The sequence below is a fragment of the Coffea arabica genome, chromosome 1c (genome assembly GCF_036785885.1).
Source record: "Coffea arabica cultivar ET-39 chromosome 1c, Coffea Arabica ET-39 HiFi, whole genome shotgun sequence".
In the NCBI taxonomy this organism is placed as follows: Eukaryota; Viridiplantae; Streptophyta; class Magnoliopsida; order Gentianales; family Rubiaceae; genus Coffea; species Coffea arabica.
This window is the reverse complement of record NC_092310.1, coordinates 36,963,552-36,984,351: the sequence shown is the minus strand read 5'-3', so window position 1 is coordinate 36,984,351 and position 20,800 is coordinate 36,963,552.

Below are 20,800 nucleotides of genomic sequence, written 5' to 3'. Positions count from 1 at the left end.
ATCGAAAATAGTAGAATTTCGCATTCCTGGCGAGGCAACCCTAAGGTTGGATATAAGGGGTAGGTTAGCCTCATCTGCTCTAATTTCAGGCATTCGAGCTAGGAAACTGATAAGTCGAGGGGCGCAAGGATTTTTGGCCTTTTTAATTAATACCCCTAAGGATAAGTTAAACGTGGAAGATGTGGCCGTAGTGAGAGAATTTCCGGATGTATTTCCTGATGAGTTAGTAGCTTTACCTCCGGAAAGAGAGATAGAATTTCGAATAGATCTTTTACCTGGAACTGCACCTATCTCAAAAACCCCTTACCGAATGGCGCCTGCAGAACTTAAGAAACTTAAGTTGCAATTGCAAGATCTTTTGGAGCGGGGTTTCATCCACGAGAGTGAGTCTCCTTGGGGAGCTCCTGTTTTATTTGTGAAGAAAAAGGATGGAACTTTGAGGATGTGTATTGACTATAGGGAGCTGAACAACGTTACGATCAAGAATAAATATCCACTGCCCCACATTGATGAGTTGTTCGACCAGCTGCAAGGAGCAGTGGTCTTCTCCAAGTTAGACCTCCGACAAGAATACTACCAGTTGTTGATTAGGAAGGAGGACATTCCGAAAACTGCTTTCAATTCAAGATACGGGCATTACGAGTTCGCCGTTATGCCCTTTGGACTGACCAATGCTCCCGCCGCCTTCATGGACCTAATGCATAGGGTTTTCAAACCCTATCTAGACCGATTTGTCGTTGTGTTCATTGATGACATTTTGGTCTACTCTAAGACACGTGAGGAGCATTTGAGAGTGGTATTGCAGACATTGAGGGAACATCAGCTGTACGCCAAGTTTAGTAAATGCGAGTTCTGGTTGGAGAAATTAGCCTTTTTGGGTCATGTGATCTCCCACGAAGGTATTTCGGTGGACCCGTCGAAGGTTGAGGCCGTGACAAAATGGAAGAGGCCAGAAACCCCCACGGAAATTCGTAGCTTTTTAGGGCTAGTTGGGTACTACCGAAGGTTTATTAAGGATTTTTCTAAACTGGCAGGACCTCTAACTGACCTGACAAAGAAGCATGGCCAGTTTATCTGGAATGGCCGTTGCGAAACAAGTTTCCAGGAATTAAAGAAAAGATTGACCATGGCTCCGGTACTGGTCTTGCCAAATGGAGTGGACGGGTTTGCGGTGTATGCGGACGCGTCGCGAGAGGGATTGGGATGTGTTTTGATGCAGAACCGGAATGTGATTGCTTTCGCCTCTAGGAAATTGAACCTTCACGAGCAGAACTACCCGACTCACGATCTGGAATTAGCTACAGTTGTCTTTGCACTGAAAAAGTGGAGGCATTACCTATATGGGGTGACTTTCGAAGTATATTCGGATCACAAAAGTCTTAGATACCTCTTTTCCCAGAAGGAACTAAACATGAGGCAACGAAGGTGGATGGAATTTCTGGAAGATTACGACTGTACGATCAATTACCATCCGGGAAAGGCAAATGTGGTAGCAGATGCCTTGAGTCGTAAGGTGCAAGTAGCAGGGCTAATGATTAAGGAATGGGATTTGCTAGAATCCGTGTGCGAGTGGAAACCCTGTCTAGGGAGCCATAAGGTGATATTTGGCAATGTTAGGGTTACCTCCACTCTACTGGAACGTATTAAAGAGGCACAAAAAGAAGATTTGATGGTACAGAAATGGAGAGAGAAAGTGGATAAGGGAGAAACTACGGACTTTAATTTGAGTCCTGAGGGTATTTTAAAATATCGGAACCGAATAGTGGTACCGAAGGTGGAGTCGTTGAAAATGGAGATTCTGGAGGAAGCTCATCGGTCCAAGTATACAATCCATCCGGGCAGCAGCAAGATGTATCAAGACCTAAAAGGAACCTATTGGTGGGACAATATGAAGAAGGAAATCGCTCAATACGTACAGAAATGTCTCATTTGCCAGCAAGTGAAGGCAGAGCATCAAAAACCATCGGGTCTGTTACAACCCTTGGAGATACCCGAGTGGAAGTGGGAAAATATCACCATGGACTTCGTTTCAGGATTACCGAGGACGCAAAGAGGACACGATGCCGTTTGGGTGATCGTTGATCGATTAACCAAATCGGCCCATTTCTTGCCAGTGAATATGAAGTATTCAATGGACAAGTTGGCTCGACTGTACATGGATGAGGTTGTAAGACTACACGGTGTTCCTGTGAGCATCGTTTCCGATCGGGATCCACGGTTTGTATCACGATTTTGGCAGAAGTTCCAAGAAACCCTGGGGACGAAACTCAATTTGAGCACGACCTATCATCCTCAGACGGATGGCCAGTCAGAACGGACTATTCAAACTCTCGAGGACATGCTACGAACCTGCATTCTGGACTTTGGAGGCAACTGGGGTCAGCACATGACCTTAGTAGAGTTCGCGTACAACAATAGCTTCCATTCATCGATTCAAATGGCTCCGTACGAAGCTCTTTACAGACGCAAGTGCTGGTCGCCGATTTACTGGGACGAAGTTGGTGAAAAGAAGGTACTAGACCCGGCAACCATCCCATGGATGGAAGAGGTTCAGGAGAAGGTCAAGTTGATACGGCAACGACTTCAAACCGCCCAAAGTCGCCAATAGAGCTACGCGGATAATCGAAGGAAAGACTTGGAGTTTGAAGTTGGGGATCAGGTATTTCTCAAAATCACACCTTTACGAAGTCTTACAACGGGTAAAGGAAAGAAGCTTCAACCGCGGTATGTCGGACCCTACAAGATCCTTCAGAGGGTTGGAGCGGTCGCGTATCGATTGGAACTGCCATCCAGTCTATCTCGAATCCACGATGTATTTCACATCTCGATGCTAAAGAAGTATCATCCAGACCCATCCCATGTATTGCAACCGGAGGAGATTGAAGTGGACGAATCACTGGCCTATGAAGAGAAACCGGTCCAAGTACTCGATCGAAAAGTCAAAGAGCTCAGAAACAAGCGGATTCCACTAGTGAAAGTGCTATGGAGAAACCAAGGAGTAGAGGAAGCTACCTGGGAAGTGGAAGAGGAAATGCGAAAGGAGTATCCAAACCTTTTCGGGAATTAAGGTGAGAAATTTCGAGGACGAAATTTTTTTAAGAGGGGGAGAGTGTGAGAACCCGTAAAACCCTAATATTTTTCCTAGGGTTTATTACCCCTTAATTGCATAATTTTTGTATTTTCTGGTTTAGAAATATTTTTCTGGTAGATTTTATGAGTAATTATAGTTTTTAGATAATTTTTCTAGTATTGGAGAATTTTTAGAAAATTAAGAATATATATTGGACGTGGGACCCACTAGTGCGAAAAGTTCGGAAAAATTCGGCCAATAAGGTTAAGTTTCGGATACTGTGTAACCTTTATCGGGTGTTACGAGATAAGTAGAGTGTATGATATGATTGATGTGAGAGGAAAAGAAAAGGATTGACATGCATTAATGGAGTGCCACGTGTCACTTGGTGGTTGGTTGGACTTTATGGTTTACTATTCACATTTTTGACTTTTTTGACCAAAGGTTAAATATCTTCAAAATTCATTAAAATTTCCTCATTCTTTCTTCACCATAGCCGGCCCTCTCAAGCTCCAAAAGGAAGAGAACTCCATCAATTTTCAAGCTTCTACTTGGTGCAAATCACCCAAAAACATTAGCTTACATCCATTTTACTCCATAAAATCTTTCCTTTTAGTGATAGTGAGTGGTCTAGTGAAGTTGTTTTGAAGAGCCAAGGTGTCCACAATCCCTATCTCTCTTGTTACTTGGTAAGTGATGCTAGAACACTCTACTACACCTAATGATGTTTATGTTATGCTTAGAAGTAGCTTGAGTGATGGAATATGTGATTTATTTCTTGATTTGAAGAGTTTTGGTGAAGTTTTCCATTTTATGATGAATTTTCTGCTTTAATATGAATGGGATGTTGTGGCCTTGTATGATGAATGGTAATGGTTTAAAATGACTCTAGTAGGTGTGAATTGTTGATAAATGCAATCAATTTTGGATTTGGATGGAAAAATGGAAAGTTAGGGTTCATAATTCCCTAATTCTGTCCGGTTTTAGATCATAGGGTTAGAGGCCGAATTGGACTTTTCTCAAAACATGAAAGTTGTAGGTATTGATGTGTTTGAGGTGCCTGTAAAATTTCAGGTCATTTGGATCAGTGTAGAGTGAGTTATGTCGGAATTACTGTAGCTATTCTGCTTTGGTCAGAATGCGAAAACTGCGTTGGTATTTGGCTATTTTGACTGGAATTGGTTTGGATTTTGAAGTTGGTGTCTTCTGATGAAATGTATCTGGATGTCTTAGCTAACATATGCCTTTGGAATTTCAGCATTTGGACTTGTATAGGCTGAGTTATACCGATTACAGTTTTGTGTGTTTTGCAAACCTATTTTGGTAATTCTGGTATAGTATTTTGCATATTTGACCTAGTTGTGTTAGGAACTGGATTGAGTGACCTTCTACATTGTTGTAGCTCTGTTTCTTGGCTTCGAAATGGTGGGTCTTACACCCCCATCCGATAATTGTACTGAGAGTTGTGCCATTACCGCATTATGAGGTCAAATTCGGTTTTCTTAGCAAGGCCTAAGTTAAAGCCCTTTCTTAATTTCTGGTTTTCTATCATACTTGTATATGTTTATAAAACCCTATTGGGGTTGTAATTGGCATGGCTATATGACTCGTTATCGAGTCTCATTGCATTTGTTTGCATGTTTTAGGGCGTGACGGTAGCTCACGACGTCTTGGTGATCGTGGTGCATGAAATACCACTTGCTTGGTTGGTGAGTATACTACTCACTTACTTGTTATAATGTGGCTTTGTGCTATGTGTATTTGATGCCTTGAAGGTTTAATTGGTTATTGAAAATGGTTGAGGTGAGGGTGTACTTGACCGCCCTCACCCCTTGTGATTTCATTCATGGCTATTTACCGTATTACTGTAATACTGCACTGGTTATATGGTACATTGAATTCCATTCATAGAAACTGAATTGGTGTCGTTTGGACGATTGTCCAACGGCCTTACTGTATTACTGAGCTCAACCCCGTTTGGTAGTCAATTGGATCGAGCCGGCGTGGGCTTGGTCGTGAAAATTGTCATGCCACGGGGACTGTACTGAGGAACCTTGTAGTAATGAGACTCTCGGTTCCGGTAAACTCGAGTATTACCAAAATGACTGAATGGAGTGCGGGCCCGGTTGGGGTATGTTGGGTGGAAGGAATGGAAGTAAAGAGTTGTCTACGGTTGGTTATTCTTTTAACATTGACGGAGGGTCAATGAGGTTGGATCAAGATTATAAGCGAGGAAATGGGCTCTTGAGAGCCGACCGTATCCTTTCACTGATTTGCTTTATTTCGGAATTGCATACTTGAATTGAATAGTTATGCTTATGTGATCTTAACTGCTATTGTGATAGTTGCTCATTGGGCTTTAACTCATTCCGTGTCATTTGTTTTCCTTACAGGAAAATGAAACTTTTGGAAAAGATTGTGATAGTTGGATGTCAAGTTGAGCTCTTGTACATGTATTTTGAATAGCTCCTTGAGGGTAAAAACCCTAAGTGTTTTGTTTCCACCAATGTTTGGTGTGTAAATGGCTTTTGGTACATGTATGAACTAGACGAATATCTTGGTTTGCCGTTTGGCTTGTAAATGTTGATTTCCAATGTATATATATATGCTTGGCCGTGGTTTGGATAAATTTCGGCTTCGATTTTCGTTTTTTTTATTTTGTGATTTTGACTTGTTTGCGCGCAATGGTAAGTTCCGGAACGTAATAGATCGACGTAAATTGAACCGTTAGTCCTGGCGAGAGCTGGGCAGGCAGTCCGCTAACCCCTTTGGTTCGCCTTAGGGGAAGGTGGGGCTGTCACATAAGAGACCAAGAAAGTGCTTCATTAATGCTTCCAATGGATAGAAAGTAGCTGAACAGTCAACTAGCTGTTGGAGTATTGGACGTTCGGTACTCCTATTTTTTGCGTCCGATAGCAGACAGTGAGTTTGAAAAAAAATTTTCAATTTTATCGGACGTTCGGTGCAAGCTCTTTATGCGTTCGACAGCAAACAAAGAGATTTGAAAAACCATCTTGTTTCTATCGGACGTCCGGTGAAGACATATTTAGCGTCCGAAGTTACGCAATAATTATCGGACGTCCGATTCAAGCGTCCGACAGCTTTCAACAGCCTTTGTCCCTTTCAAATGCACTTGATCTTTGAATCTGATTTGCTTCACAACTGAAAATATTTCTTGAAAAAATATTAGTATTATCCATTGTTTTGTAAACATCAAAAATTAGGGACCAAGGTCAACAATTTCAAAGGTCGACTAGACCCAACCATAAACCCCATTCTAATACTAGTTTGTTGGGATCCAAGCGCAGAACAAACGATTATTGGGACATCAAGCACACAACAATTTAATGAGAAAGAAGTCACAAGTATGAAAGGTAAATGACACGCAATATTTAATATGGTTCGACACATCATTAAATCTACGTCCACGGAGAGAAAACCATTCTTTATTATGAAAGGAAATCCTATACAATAATACAATTTGAATATAATCTTAACCTTTATATACCATTTCTCATCTCCCAAGAGCTCTCTCTCACTCTATGTATAAGACTACATGCCGCTATTGTGTGCCCTTGTGTGCCACTTTGTAGTATGTCAAGCCCCATCTATTTATAAGCTATATTACTAGGCCAATATCCAATTAATAATAGGAAATAATTGCTAATTCCTAAATTGATACAAAATAGGAAATAACTCCTAATTCCTAACCTCATACAAATAGAAAATTTCTTGGCTACTATTTCAAGTAACTAAAATCAATTAGGAAACTAATTACTTTTACACAAAGCAAAAAACATGCTAAGATTAATTCAATTTCCTAACATGTACAATTATGCCTTACACCCTGTTACAATGTAAAACTAACTCTATTTGATATTTTTTTACACTTGGTTTGTGTATACCAATAGTTGATGTAACACTAGTTATTGGTTTACACCAATCAAGTGAAAAAAATCAAATAGTACAAGTTATACACCAATTCAGGGTATCAAGCGTGTAAACACTCCCTGGAATAGTAGAAGACCAAAGCCCCTTATTTCATATTTCTCCTTTTGCATTTATGCTACCACACTTTCTCTCTTTATTTGGTCTACCATAAGCATCACATGGTGTTTGTAGATTGTATTCAAATTCTACTAAACTAATTTATAAACTGTTGTTATGTGCTTCTACAGTTTTGATGTTGCAATTTGCCAAACTTGATGCTGTTTGCTAGTTCGACATTAATGCTAGTGTACTTGTTAAGAATTAAGAACTTGCACAAAGCCACTTGCCATTCAGCATACTTTGTGTTCAAACAATATGCTAAGCCAAATGAACTTGATAGTGTGAGAACTCCGAATTTTAAGTTTTATGTTTCCATGTTAATCCATCTATATGCATTTAAATTATTTTAAGCATTCAAGATATGATTCATTTTTGGGGCCTTATTTTCTTTACTTTATTTAACTTTGGTAAAAATGAGTTTAAGAAAATGAGAGAATTAATTTTTGTTATGTCTAATAAACCCTAGGAAATTTAATTGTTTTAGGGTGAAGTTAGAACTTAAGTAAACTACTAGGATTGGAAGGAAATTTGGAAAAACTTGCTAGGTAGAAATTTGGCCAAGTGTCATCACACTACAACACCTTGACTTGGACAATTAGCTTCTTAAGTAAACTTTACCATTTAACAAAACATTAGCCCTTTTGTCTTGAGCACTTGGCTAAACCTCTTGAGAGGAAAAACTTCACATAAACCCTAAGTCTAGTTCTTGGAAAATTAGTGCAAGATTCAAGAGGAAGTTCAACTAGATTCTACCCAACCTTGGCTTGCTACTTGAGAGGTGATTCTTGGAGTTCTTGGTGCAACTTGCAAAGCTTGAGGAGTTTGAGGTAAATCTTAAATCATGAATGTTAATGCTTTAAATTAGCAAGGTATGCATGTAATTAAGGTGCTTCGATAACCTAGATACTTGGGTTGTTGATGGCTTGGCTTGGCTTCTTGTTTTGAAGCTTGGATCATGTGTTTATGTTTATGCCTTCTATGTGTTTCATGTATGGTTAGGTGTATTAGGTGAGGATTTCTTTAGGTTTTCTTAGTTGTGTTAGGATGAGAATCATGGTTAAAGTAAGCTTAGTTAACTTGGTGCACATGAAGTAAAATTGAACATCCACAAGTTGGAATTTATGCTTGGGCTGGCAAAATTTTTAGCTTCAATTTTGTGAGGATTTTTGTGTTATTTTGGTGAGATTTGTGCTCAAGGAACTTGGTTTAATCTTACCCTAGAAGTGGATGTTATGTATGTGTGTTTAAGTAGTATCTTTGTTGGAGTAAAGTTAAGAAAATAAGAGGAAGTGTTGTTGCAAAATTTTTGCACAGGAGACTCTGAGTAGTCTTAGTAAATCTGTTATATCTTGGTATTTAAAAATTCAAATTAAGTTCATCTTTTGCGTTTGAAATTATATTTAGAGTGCATTCTACCGTGAAAATTTCATAATTTTTCTCAATTCCTATGAATATTTATGATTTTCCAAAAATGACTGAATTTTCACACCTGCTCTGTTTTTCTACTTGATGAAGCATCAACTTGATACTGGAATTTGACTGATTTATGAACAGAATCTTACAAATATGTATTCTGAAAAATTGTAGTCCTTTGAGTCTATTTTCCAATGGTACAAAGTTTATAAATTTTGGACTTAAGAAACTTGCGATACGATTTTTCAAACAATGTCGCGCAAAATTGGAGAAAATTCTGTTTCCAAATGTATGCATGCTGACCGATTTTCTTGAGTTTATTTCTCTTCACTTTTTGGTTTGTTTTGATGAAAGTTTGGCTCAATCTTGTGCTATAAACTTAGTAGAACTCTTGTGGACTGATTTGTAGCGAAGACCATGCATTTAATTTGAAGAAAACTTGAGTTTTGATTGGCTTTTGAGTTGAATTTCCTGATTTTTGGGTATGGAACAGGGCTGCTGTTTTGGCCTTGTTTTGCCTTCGATTCGTGATAGTTTGGACTTGAAACCGCTTGTACTATTTGCCAACACATAGTACTAGAGTTGTGCATCGATTTGGTCATAAATTGATTACTCAAAGGGAGCGAAAATTAGCTATTTTTCACTGCCATAAAACTGGAAAATTTTCAGTATTTGTACTCTTTTCATGTGTTTATTGTTGTTCTTAGTTTTTGATCCGAGAAACATTCTTTTCATGCCAAACCTTGCTAGAATCATAAACCTAACGTGTATTGGTGACTTCTTTGAACTTGCACCTTCACGTAGATTTTAAAACTTATGTCCTTTTGAAATCTCTTTTGGGTCATTTGTCACTTCGAAGTCGAGTCGCTCTAGTAGCTCTCTCAATCATTCCTTCTTTTGTTTAGTTTCTCTAGTTGGAATCTTAAAGTTTCGTACTTGCTTGAATATAGGTTTTGGTGTGAAAAACGAGAACCTTGGTGGGACCATTTGATTTGCTCTGTTTTGTCTATGAGTGTTCCAATGCATGTTATTTGATTATGCACGACTTGAGAAAATGTTATTATTTGCTTAAGTGCTCTCCTTTGAATGACATGCAAATAAGTGAATGACTGTTGTGATTTTCTTGTCTTGTTATGAGCGCATGTTCATATTGCATGAATGAGTGATAAATGTGCAAGAATGTAGGCTAATGCGTACTTTATCACATCGGCTAAACTAAGCTTAACCTTATGCTGGCACCCTATCCGAGACCTGTCATTTGCGAGGTCGGATCAGATGGACAGCTTTGGGTTTATAACTTACTAATGTTAAGTGCAAAGCTCAAAACTCTTTGCCGAAAGGCCTTGAGTACAATGTTTAATATTTAATGTTAAATGAGGGGATTTTTAATTTTTCGGAGGGCATAAAGCGAATGTTAAATGAGGGGATTGTTGATCTTTCGGAAGACATAAGGTGGGCGTTCAGAGGTTATAAGGTGGTAAAATGTAGGGAATTGTTTATTGGCAGTTATAAGGTGAATGTTGCTCTATGTGAGCCCCGTATCCTTTTAATGTTTAAAGTATTGTTTATCCTTGTATTTACTTGAACGAATGATTGAATGCACGCATGAATGTTATTGTTTATCAAGTATTTTACATTGAAGGATTCCTATTACAATTAATTGCTCCACTACCAGTTTTTAAAGTTGAGTATCGATTTACTTGAACCTATATTACTTGAAAAAACGTGTTTACATGTTAAATTGTGTTATTCTCTTATTTTGCCTGTTTACCTGGAATGCTTACTGGGGGTAAGCTCATCCCACGTTTTATTTTCGTTAACAAGATTTGGATCCGACAGTGCTCAAGAATACTGTTAGAATGTTTGAGAGACTTTAAGTTTTATTTTAGTAGAAATGACTGTAGTGTATATATTTTTGGGTTGTAATTAAGATAGGCGCCGAATGATGAATCTTTTGTACGTGAACCTATGTAATAGCTTTTGGAGGTATGTAAATATTATTTTGAGGTGTAATGAATATTATTTTTGGTTAGTTTAGAAATTTCAAGTAATTCTTGTTATGGATGGTAGTGAGTCTTGGCGAGAGCTAAGCAGGCAGTCCGCTGACCCCTCTGGTTCGCCTTTGGGGAAAGTGGGGTTGTCACAGAAAGAGCAATTGCATCGGTTAAGAGCAGGCAAAGGGGACCGATGATGAAGGCTACATCGTGTTCATTGATAAGTCAGCAGATTGTTATGAGTCGGCAATATATGTCGAATGCTGTGATGATGAATGGAAGGAGCTTCACTTGAGTGATTTTATCAATAACCGTGGAAGAAGTTCCACAGTGAAATTCAATATTTTTTCAATCAAAAAAAAAAAATTGGAAGTTTGGCATTATTGTCAAGGGTATCAAATCTCTGAGTTGCTTGATAACATAAAAAAAAAAAGTTGTTAGATGGTTAATTGTGCACTTAATTTGTGAATTTTTCCCCTTTATTTTGCTAAAATATGGTTTTAATTGCTAAATTCTACTCATATTTGATTTTTGGTATTGTTTCTAGGAATATGTGATGAAAAGAGAATAAAAACTGCGTTAAAGGCTGAATTTTCAGAATGGTTTATTCTACAAGGTGTAGGGGCGTCAGTGCATCTGCAAAGTCCGTATTTTGCGGGATTAGATTTCTGATTCATTGCTTACAGGATCAGGCACCATCTCATTGATGTCGTTAATTAGTAAAGGATTTTGATTCCTTATTGGGTTGGAGATTTTTGTTTCTAGCACAAGACCAATTGGCCATATCTTATGTTGATAGGAAATACAATCATTATTTTAATATAATTCCTTTTTAGTTAGGAAAAAGTTTCTCCTTTTTGCTAAACAACGAAATAAATAGAGTGGAACTTGAGGAGCCCTGCCAATCATTCCTTGTCCTCTTTTTCTCTTCAATAAACCTTAATATTTCTTGTGATCGCGAATCCACCATGAGGAGTGGATGAACTTTCTCTCTATTTGAAGGGTAATTGAAGCTTTGGTTCAACAATATTGTGAGATCTAATTTGATTCTTTTGTTTCATTTATTTATAAGTATTTATATATTTCCTATTTGTTCATAATTATGATTATTATATATGATTAAATAATTGGCCACTATTTAATTGTCAAAATAATCTACTGCCATTTAAAATATCAAATCCGTAATTGTTTGATGGTTTTAGTGTTTGTGGTGAGTGATATAACTTGATTGTAGTATAAACTTTCGAATTTATGTCACGGGATTATATAATCTAGCTTAAATGAACCGAACTGCTGTATTTGTTGGTTAGAATTGGTAGTTTCTCTAATTATTAATGCTGTTAATAGGTTAAATCCTAAGAGCTTGTTTAGGGTTGATTAATTGTCAAGAGAAATAACCATAGAGGTTGTTGTGATTATCGAAACAGTAAGGAGAGATAGGTTGTCAAAATTCGTTGACAATCATAACCAATTTATTTATAAATAATTGATTTGACCTATGCATCGATGATCGGTTAAATGAACCAAAGTAGATATTAGACCTTTGACTAGAGAGTTATTTATTGTTGGTTTATTTTTATTTAATTTGCAATATTATTTCATATAAGTAAATTACTTAGGTTAATTTCTCATAATCCTTCTTTTTATTTATTGTCTTCACAAAGAAATAAATCGTCCAGTCTCTATGGATACGACCCTACTCACTGCTATACTTGAATTCATATTATTAGAGTAGAAATTTTTATTTTTACCTAGTTTGACAACCCAATAAATTTTGGTACCGTTGCCAGGGACTGGTGCCTTATTGATTTTTTTTAATTTTTTTTATTTTCCCTTATTCTGGTGCTAGTTTATGGCTGACTATACTAAACAATTTGGTGATAAACATGATTTCATTCACAAGAGGGTTAGTAACATAGGTGTCTCTTCAATTAATCAATGCTTACATTTTCTAATATTTCTTGTAGAAAAGTTGGCTGTAGGGCAAGTATAGCAAATTAAAACTTGTGGAGTATGTTATACTTCGGGTCATCCAAGTAACATGTGTCCCACACTACAAGATGGTTTGAATGCCCAAATTTATGCTGTTGGAGGATTCCCAAATCCGCTTCAAATGAGGTACGATTCGTATTCAAACATGTATACTCAAGGATGGAGGGATAATCTTAGTTTCAGTTATCCAGCGAGACCACCAAATTTTCAACAGCGACATCAACAACAATAACCAACTTTTATGTCAGATATATCTCTTGAAGAAATTGTTAATCACTAGCTATTAACATACAACAATTTCAACAGGAGACAAGAATGAGTATTTGAAACCTGGAGGATCAATTGACTCAATTAGCATCTACGGTGAACCGATTGGAATCTCAAATATCTGAAGAAGTGCACTCACAAACCATTGTCAAGCCCAAACAAAATATGAGTGCAATTGCCCTAAGAAGTGACAAAGGACTGCAAGAGTTTCAAAAGGTAGGATTCAAGCATGGAGTTGAAGAGGAAGTTGAGAAAGAATGAATGAGATCCCAACCTCAAATTTCTTCAACGAAAGAGTCTAGTGAACAACCCCCAACTGTGGTGATACTTCCTTCATTCCCTAGTCAATTTACAAGATCCAATGAAGAGGAGGAGGAGCGAGAAATTCTATAAATGATTCACAAAGTTGAGAAGCTGAATGACAATGAGAAAATCTGTATGGAGGAAAATGCTTCAGCCATACTGTAACAAAAATTACCTCCTAAGTGTGAGTATCTAAAAGTTTTTTAGGTTAATGGCTTGGATAAGTTAGAAGTTGCAATGACCAAACATCTTGAACCGAGAAACAAAGTAGCTTGTTTGCTTAAGAATTACTGGCATGAGGAAGAAGTAATGAAACGAGCTAAAAGATTTTATCTCCCTTGATTGAACATGATATCGTCTAGTCAAAGACATTAAAGAGAGGTGCTACTTGGGAGGCAACCTAAGAGTTTCAATTTTTAATTATCGTGTGTTTTTATATTTTTGTATTAAAATTAAGTTTATTTCATTTCCTATTGACAGAAAACTGTTGTAGGTCATGGGTACGTTCTATGATGTTTTCATTTGGATTATAGGCAAATTCTTGGATAGAAAACTTTCTGTTATAAGACGTGTCCACACTGTATGTTAAATGCAAATTGGTGCTTTTAAAGATTGATGGACAGAAGACTATTTCCTATACAGCATGCCCATGCATTACAACAAAACCTCATACTACGATTTTGAGTTGAAACTCACTACGTGCTTTGCTTGCATTGATTTTTAAAGGAACTTATTCCCTCTCGGTCGTTTAGCTCAACAATCAGAGAAGTCCTCTTTTTCTTCTTTTTGCACTTACGTTTCATTCATTGAGGACAATGTCTAATTTAAATGTGGGGGAGGGGATCTTTCAAGTGAAAATTTGTCATGAAAATTTTTCAAATCTAGTTTTGGAGCTTTTTCTGTGTTTTAGAAAAGCAATCAAGATGCAGATATGAATAGTATAATTTGTTAGCATGAGTATTCTATTTTCTTGCAATTGATTTGAACGATGGATGTGCAAAATTTGACATATTTTTAACCGCCTTGTGAGTTTTTGAGCCTAATGAGCAATTCATTATAATGTGCTCTATTTTCTTTTGTTGAGTGATATCACACATGGTTTGACATTCTAAAACTTGCTTTGTTATGCATGTTGAGATCACGTTTGAATATGATGCATTAAAATGACGAGAACAATTAGATTTAACCCTTTTTGGCTTTCTAAATACCTTCCCTAATTATGTTTACCCCTAGTTAACCATGTTTGAGTCTCAATCCTTTTCTTTGTTTAATAGCCAAATTTATTACTTTAAACCTTTTTGTTTCTACCTTCTTATTTGAACCTTATGTCAAAAGAATACCTTGATATTCTTGCATGAGAATTTCAAGTATGTTACAAGAGTATGGTTATAATCGGCAAGTGTGTTAGTTATGTTTTGTGAAAAAGAAAAAAACTCGAAACAATTGAAAAAATGATGAAACAATACAAAAATAAAAAAAAGAAGAAAAATTTTGTTGTGAAGTGCACTTAATATGTGTGTGTGTGTGTTTTTTTTTTTTTTTTGTAGTAGTTGGGTAAAATCCTTTGTTATATTTGCACTTGTTAAATTTGGAGAGTTTATGGGAATGCCTTGAAGTTGGTGACATATGTGAATGACAAAGGAGTTTGACTTCATGCAAGGTATTATTGGTATTTCCTTTGATATATTTACACCTAAAATTTTTCCTTTTATCCAACCTTTAACCCAAGCTCCATTACAACCCTTATAAATACCCTTTGATTTTTGCATTGAATTTATTTTAAGTGGTGGAAATATGATATATTAGCAAACTTATGATAATGTCATTTCATGGTGTTGATTTGAGTGTTAAATATCCCTTAAACATTTGAGTGTTGAGTATATACATTAATATCCATGTGAGGACTGTTAAGTCTTGTACATCTTGATTTTGATAAGATTGTGAGAAGATATGATAATTGTGCTAGTATGTTGTGCCATGCATGTTTGTCATCTTGACTGTGATTTTTGAGTAGTGAATGCTTGAGAGCAAGCATTGTCTTGGTGTAGGGAAATTTGTTAAATGGTTATTTGTGCACTTAATTTATGAATATTTTTCCCTTTATTTTGCTAAAATATGGTGTTAATTGCTAGATTCTACTCATATTTGATTTTTGGTGTTGTTTCTAAAAATTTGTGATGAAAAAAGAATAAAAACTGCATTAAAAGCTGAATTTCCAGAAGGTTTTATTCTACAAGATGTAGGCACGTCAGTGCATCTGCAAAGTCCGTATTTTGTGGGACTGGATTTTTGATTCATCGTTTAAAGGATCAGACACCATCTCATTGATATTGTTAATTAGGAAAGGATTTAGATTTTTTATTGGGCTAGAAATTTTCGTTTCTATCACAAGACCAATTGGCCATATCTTATGTTGATAGGAAATAGAATCATTATTGGGAGAATCGTTCAAAACGTCCCTCACGTTTTGCAAAATAACTTTTTTCGTCCTTCACTTTTTAAAATATAATTTTATGTCCGTTACAAATTCACATTGGTCAAATTTCGTCCCTACTTAGGTTTCCGACTAGTTTTGGTCGGAATTCACTATGTGCCTTGCACGTGATCATATTTTAAGGGCAAAATTGTCAAATCAAATTTTATATAATTCGATTCATAATCTCTCACATTTCATAAAATAAATTTTTTCGTCCCTTACATTTCACAAAATGAATTTTTTTCATCCTTCACATTTTTCAAAATGAATTTTTTTATCTTTTATTGATCATATGTGTAAATAATTTTTTTTAAATCCATGTATATATCTATTTGATTTCACCTGAACAGTACGAATAGCATGTGAAATCAAATAGAGATATTTACATACTACTCATACTACTCAAGTAAAATCGAATAGATATATACATTGGTTTAAAAAAATTGTTAGTTTTTCACTTATATTCATTTTCTTTTACTCAAAATTTGAAAATAAAGAAGACATTTAATCCTAAATATTATCGAGTGTTTATATCGAATTAAATTTGGACAGAAAAAATAAACAAAAAGAAATAAGTGATTGGCATTTTCAAATTTTAAGACAATCACAAGGCAAGTAATTCAACTATCGGTCTTAAAAGTGTCGAGTAGAAATTTCATATTTAAACTGAAATTTGTTGGCACAATTATAGAATTCGAATTAGGACCCATTTTTTAGATGACCTTATTATACAATTCAATAAATAAATTATTATCTAAAGAGAAATGTCACAAATATTGAATAGGTTCAAATGGTGAAATCATATAAATATATACATGGATTTCAAACAAAATTATTAGTTTTAAACCCCTATATATATATATATATATATCTATTGAATAGCATGTGTATAACTACGATTAGCATGTTTAGATGAAATCCAATAGAGATAAATTATATGTTATTTGTACTGTTCAGATAAAATTAAATAGACATATATGTGGGTTTATAGAAAAAAAGCTATTCATACACATGATCAATAAGGAATGAAAAATTCATTTTGAAAAATGTGAGGGATGGAAAAATTCATTTTTTGAAATGTGAGGAATGAAACAATTCATTTTGTAAAATGTTAGAGACGAAACAATTCATTTTGTGAAATGTGAGGGACTATTAATCAGATTATGTAAAATTTTGATTTGACAATTTTGCCCTTAAAAAATGATCACATGAAGTCATGTGGTGGATTCCGTCCAAAAACTAGTCAGTAACCTAGGTAGGAACCAAATTTGATCAATGTGAATTTGTAAGGGACGTAAAATTACACTTTTAAAAGTGAGGGACGAAAAATGTCATCTTGTAAAATATCAGGGACGTTTTGAATGATTTTCCCATCATTATTTTAATAGGATTCCTTTTTAGTTAGGAAAGAGTTTCTCCTTTTTGCTAAAAAAACATAATAAATAGAGTGAACTTGGGGAGCCTTGGCGATTATTCTTTTTCCCCTTTGTCTCTCCAATAAACCCTAATATTTCTTATGACCGCAAATCCACCGTGAGGAGTGGCTGAACTTTCTTTCTAGTTGAAGGGTAATTGAACCTTTAGTTCAACAATACTGTGAGACCTAATTTGATTTATTTGTTTCATTTATTTATAAGTATTTATATATTTCCTATTTGTTTATGATTATGATTATTTTATATGATTATATCCTGACTACTATTTAATTGTCGAAATAATCTACTGCCATTTAAAATATCAAATCCGTAATTGTTTGATGGTTTTAGTGTTTGTGGTGAGTGATATAACTTGATTGTAGTATAAACTTTCGAATTTATGTCACGGGATTATATAATCTAGCTTAAATGAACCGAACTGCTGTATTTGTTGGTTAGAATTGGTAGTTTCTCTAATTATTAATGCTGTTAATAGGTTAAATCCTAAGAGCTTGTTTAGGGTTGATTAATTGTCAAGAGAAATAACCATAGAGGTTGTTGTGATTATCGAAACAGTAAGGAGAGATAGGTTGTCAAAATTCGTTGACAATCATAACCAATTTATTTATAAATAATTGATTTGACCTGTGCATTGATGATCAGTTAAATGAACCAAATTGGATATTAAATCTTTGACTAGAGAGTTATTTATTGTTGGTTTATTTTTATTTAATTTTGTAGTATTATTTCATATAGGTAAATTACTTATGTTAATTTCTCATAATCCCCCTTTTTATTTATTATCTTCACAAAGAAATAAATCACCCAATCCTTGTGGATACGACCCCACCCACAGCTTCACTCGAATTCATATTGTTAGAGTAGGAATTTTTATTTTTGCTGGTTTGACAACCCAACAAAATAAGAAGAAAAAAGTGGCAAAGAAAAAAAGTGCACTTATTTGCGTCTTGTTTTGTGTGGTGCATGACATTTTATGTTTTTTTTCATGTTATAGCGCCTTATACAGTGATTTTTCTTTCCCCATTGGGATTTATATGTAATAGTTAGGACTACATAAAATTAAAAAAAAAACCCAAAAATTTAAAGATTTGAAGAAGGGGAAAAACAAGGTGTCATTTAACGCCATTTATAACTACATTATGTGCTTTGTGATTTTTTTTAAGGCCTTTCTTATTTGTTTTATCTTATTTTTTTAAGGCTCTCTTACTTTTTGAGTCTTGACCTTAATTATTTTCACTATGGAAGAAAGGCCTTAGAATGCATAGAACATCAAGCTGGGGCCTCAAACTAAATGGAGGATGACTAATGATGGACTGTGTTAGTTTGAGATATTCACAAGTGTTTAGCTCATCAAGTTTGTCACAAAAACTAAGGGTTCTCATGGATAAGGTGTTTTATGGGGCATTTTAAAAAAAAAAAAAAAAAAATCACACCGCAGCACACCAATCGAATGCATAATTAGGAAATAGGTCATATAGAAAGTAAACGGGGAGGCAATCTTTAGCCTACCATCCTTGAAACAACTATCGTTTGAGAAGAATCCCAATAGCTCTTCCACCATGTCCATTTGCCGAAGGGTTCAATTTCGATCAACCAAAGTAACCGGTAAACCATGCACATGAGCGTTACATAATACCTCCACATCCAATGAGCTAACACTGTTACTCGGGAAAAAAAATAGCCCCTTGCATTGTAATCCAGTAGATGCAATAATGATGATGATGATGATGTCGCCACGACACATTCCATGTGCAGCGACACTGTTTAAAGACCGAAAAAAAAAAAAAAATCGTCACAACACATCTCATGTGCAGCAACCTTAAAATTAGAGCCCCTATCCTCCCAAAAACAAAATCCTACCATTCTTGAGATTTTTGTTTACGGCATTTTTGTAAGAAATTTGCCCAACTTTGAGACCTCCCACCTGTTCTTTATCAAATTCAAGCCTTTGACGGCAACATTAGCGGCCCTAAACATTGTCGCACACTTGTTCTTCTGAAGTTCTCGGTATATATCCTTGGTGGCTTCAAGACAAGCCCCAATTTCACGTTCTTCGCATTTCACCAGCTCCGCATAGTCTTGTTTGGCTACGCCGTCCATTAGGGTTTTCCATCACCAAGGGTTTGCATTTACAAGAGTGGCGGCTGAATCAATTTGCGCTCCGATATTGCATTGTTGGGTGATTTGAGACTCACAGGCCTTGTACATGGAGGCCCATGATTGTGGGTCCTTTACTGCAAGGATAAATGGGCCAGCTTCCGGATTGTTTGATGGACTGGCCATGCGAAGGGGTATAGTCGTCCAAATTGGGGGACAGGCGTGGAAGTGGCCCAGGAGGTTTCGCGGCCATGTCATCAAGGCAAGGGCCTCAACTCTAATAGGCTATAACTTCACCAATTTAGTAAACAGAAAGTCAACGCAATGGAACTCTGAAGACTTTTTTTTTTTTTTTTTCTGAAAAAGGAACTCTGAAGACTTGAACTATTAATTCTGGCTGTGGCTTTGAATATAATTGGAATCTCTCGATTCAGCCTCCAAGTCCATGTAGCTTTCAAGGTAGCAAGTTTCCTGGCATCCAAATAAAGCAATTTATTTGTTGCATTTTGAACACATGGAAACTTGGAGATCCTTGCAACAATATACAGCAAGGCCAAACCACCTACAAAATTTTCCATGCCAATCCAGGAAACAATGCTATGATTGTCGCAGATAAAAGCTAAAAAGATCATGTGTAATGTTGCAGACTTAATAACAAAGGGAAACCTTTATAGTAGAAAGGGCATTGACCGTTCCTACCATAGGTAGAGGAGCAGAGCATGACACGTGTATTTGGAAAATGAGGTGCTAGCGGACTTGTTATGTTGCAGTGCTAATGCGCGTGAAGATAAACCAAACCAACGTGTCTAGATGCAACTAGGGCTGTCAACGGGCCGGGTCCGGGCCGGAATTCATTATTTTGGATCCGGACCCGAATTACTATACCAGAACCGAATCCGACCCGTTTATCCGACGAGTCTTTTATTCTATGTTTCGGATCCGACGGGTCCCGGATCCGGGTCGGGTCTACCCGCACAAATTTAGCAAAATTTATAATTTCTAATAAAAATGAGAAAAAAATATATTTGTAAACTAATTTCTAACTAATGCAAAGAAAAAACCAAATAAGAAAAGAAATCAAATTGACTTTACTCAAATACATCACCCTAATCAAATTATATTGATAAATATATATTTTTTAAATTATTAATTCATTTATATCCGGATCCGGGTCTAATACGGGTCGGAATACTATATTCCGTATCCGACCCGTTTTTTTGTTTGACAAAACGGATCCGGATCCGGATCCGGATCCGAAAAACGGAATTAAATCCCTATCCATACCCGCAATAATTTCACGGATCCGGTCCGGATCCGGGTCTAGACCCGACCCGTTGATAGGCCTAGATGCAACCAACCAATGAATACCGTACGCTGTTGTCATATACGCAGTGGGCCCTACACATTAGTGCTAGGTTTCCTGCCATTCGTTGTGCCTTTTTTCCCCTCCAATTACTGTGTATGTTTTCCTCCGTTCACTGTGCATGTGTTTCCCTCCCAACAATTATTTCATTGTTTCCCCACTGCTTTATTACATTCAAAAAATTCTGAAACTACTATTTTCTGAACCTAATATACCAAAAAATTTATTAAAATTAATAACAACATACCAACAATATATACCCATGACACAAATATCCTAAGCAATCATAAAAATTATTAGGATTATATAGTTACTTTAGAAGTTGCTCACAAACAACGT